Consider the following 2500-nt stretch of genomic DNA (forward strand, 5'->3'; position numbering starts at 1 on the left):
AATCTAAGACATTCAATTTAACCAAAGAAATAACATAGTACAAGAAATGAAATAGTCTGTCAAGAGTAATGTATGCTAAGTTCTTGCCACTTGTTGACAACCATGTGTTCCAATTGCAATGGGAAACAGATTTTGCAATGCTAATTTCTTCTTCCTTTTAAAAAAGAGAGGCAACACAGTGTTATTGCTCTGAGGGCTCTGGTTGGAGCAGATTGCTGGCTTGCTTGCTTGCTTGAGGCCTGAAAGTATTCACATCAGAGCTGCTCTGTCTCTCCTTGGGGAGTCAAAGCCCCGCTGCCCCAGAGTTCCCCGGCTGCAAAAAAGCCCCCTTTTCGCAGGGCCTGAGAACCAAGAGGACCCCATCTGTGAGAATCTCCCTGGTTCTTTTGCCCCCTTTCACCACTGCACACAAGAACCAGGGGTCATTCTCTCACCCCCGAAAAACTTGCTTTTCAATTGACATGCAGTTCAGAGGGAGAAAATACAGTAAGGGGGAAAACCACAGAAGCAACTAAATAAAGAGGAAAAGATGGAGAGATGGGGGAAAAGAGAGAACGGCAAGGAGAGAGAGGGGGAAGAGAGAGAAAGAGAGAAGGATGGGGAGGAAGAGAGTCCGTTTTCTCCTTCATCAGGAAATTCCATGTCACTCTCCCTATTTACCGACCAGGACAACAGACACGACTGCACACAATGAGCTGCGCGGCACCCGAGGCTGCTGTGACAGGACACCAAACAGACCGAAAAACAAAGCCAGACGGCCTGCCCAACTAAAACAATATCCTCCGCCGGCCCGTCCGAGTGGGAAGCACCGAGTGGGCACAGACACCAGACTCATCACACAGCTGTGCCAGCTCTGGATTTGGGCTTGACACAGGGTTATGGATGGGCGACCTGCACAGAATGTTTCAAAACTGTCCAAGCGTGAGCAAGCAAATCCCCCCTCTCTCTCTCCCTCTCTGTCTGTTTCTCTCTCTCTCTCTTTCTTTCTGTCTCTCTTTCTGTCTTTCTTTCTCTCTCTCTCTCTCTCTTTCTGTCTTTCTTTCTCTCTCTCTCTCTTTCTGTCTGTCTCTGTCTCTTTCTCTTTCTCTCTCTCTCTCTCTCTCTCTCTCTCCCTCTCTCTCTCTCACATGGCAGAGCAAGTTGTTGTCCCATCACACCCAAAGGGTGCAGTGATGTTCACACTCCCCACAGCTCCTACAATCTCCTGTCCTGTCCTCCTGGCCAGACAACACTGACCTTCTCCCCAGACTTGTCAATTTTAACAAGCTGTTCACACTGGCTCTGTCCCTCCAACCGTCCCCACAAACCCCCCCAGGCCCAGCCAAACACACACACACACGCCCCTTGTCAAGTATTCTCTTGCCTTGTCTTGTCTCGCCTGTCTGGGAGGAGAGTGTGTGCAGACTGGGGGATTCTTGTCCTCCAACACCCGTGTCTGTTGCCAGGTGTTTCGCAGCTACGCAGACGCAGGCTAGGGACGCTGACCATCACACCCCCACCCCCCAACACACACACACACACACACACACACACACACACACACACACACACACACACACACACACACACACACACACACACACACACACACACACACACACACACACACACACACACACAACCTCCCCCAACACACTCCTACTCCATCAAACCCTACTCCACCTCTCCCTGCAGAGTCTGGAGAGGAAGGTCCAGACTTGTTTTGACCATCAAGCCAAGCCAAGGGAAGCCAAACCCGGTCCAGTCTAGGCTGTCAAGGACAGGCCAGTACAGTCCAGACTAGTCAGGCAGCACAAACAGACACCCAGCCAAGCTAAGCCAAGCCAGACAGACAGACACAGATGCAAACATTGTTGACCATTTTTTCACTGGGACTCGGTGTGGGTAGTCACAAATCGAGCAGAGGCGGAGATGTATCAGCCCGAAATCCTATCAGTTTACTCATTCACTTACTGGGCACCACGTCAAGCCTAAACGTCACGTGACTTGCACAATATAACACACTATATGGTTAATAGTGAGTAGACATATTGAAAACCTCGTCCATATCTAGGGAAGAAAAGGAGCAGGGGAATGGAAAGAATGAGAGAGGGTGGAGATGAGAGTCATTGTGGTGGTGGTGGTGGTGGTGGTAGGCCAATTCAGAGGGAGCGAATCCCCCACCTGAGTAAACAAGGAAGGGGCTAAATAGCCAAGGATGAGCCCCGGAGCCCTTTAGGACCGTGGAGGAAGTTCCCGTGAAGTCAAAAGGCGTCCAATCCCCGACCCAACCCCACTCCACCACCACTACACTCTCTGTTGTTACTGCCTGGCTGACTGAAGGAGCTTGGATATCTGCCTCTCTCTCTATTTCTCTCTCTCTCTCGCTTCTCTCTCTATTTCTCTCTCTCTCTCGCTTCTCTCTCTTCTCTCTCCGCTGAAACGCCCCAGCACGGCGCGGCCGGGTCACCCAGCTGTTGACCTCCAGTGGGAACCAGCGCAGCTCTGACGTTGGCTGGAG

General features: G+C 51.1%; 1 protein-coding gene across 1 annotated transcript in view; it reads right to left on the reverse strand.

Moving 5' to 3' along the window:
• The window catches only part of lrig1 (leucine-rich repeats and immunoglobulin-like domains 1), an 83433-nt gene that overhangs the window by 39799 nt on the left and 41134 nt on the right, over positions 1-2500 (reverse strand). The gene's annotated exons all lie outside the window — the stretch shown is intronic.

Source organism: Engraulis encrasicolus, chromosome 14 (genome assembly GCF_034702125.1).
Source record: "Engraulis encrasicolus isolate BLACKSEA-1 chromosome 14, IST_EnEncr_1.0, whole genome shotgun sequence".
Taxonomy (NCBI): domain Eukaryota; kingdom Metazoa; phylum Chordata; class Actinopteri; order Clupeiformes; family Engraulidae; genus Engraulis; species Engraulis encrasicolus.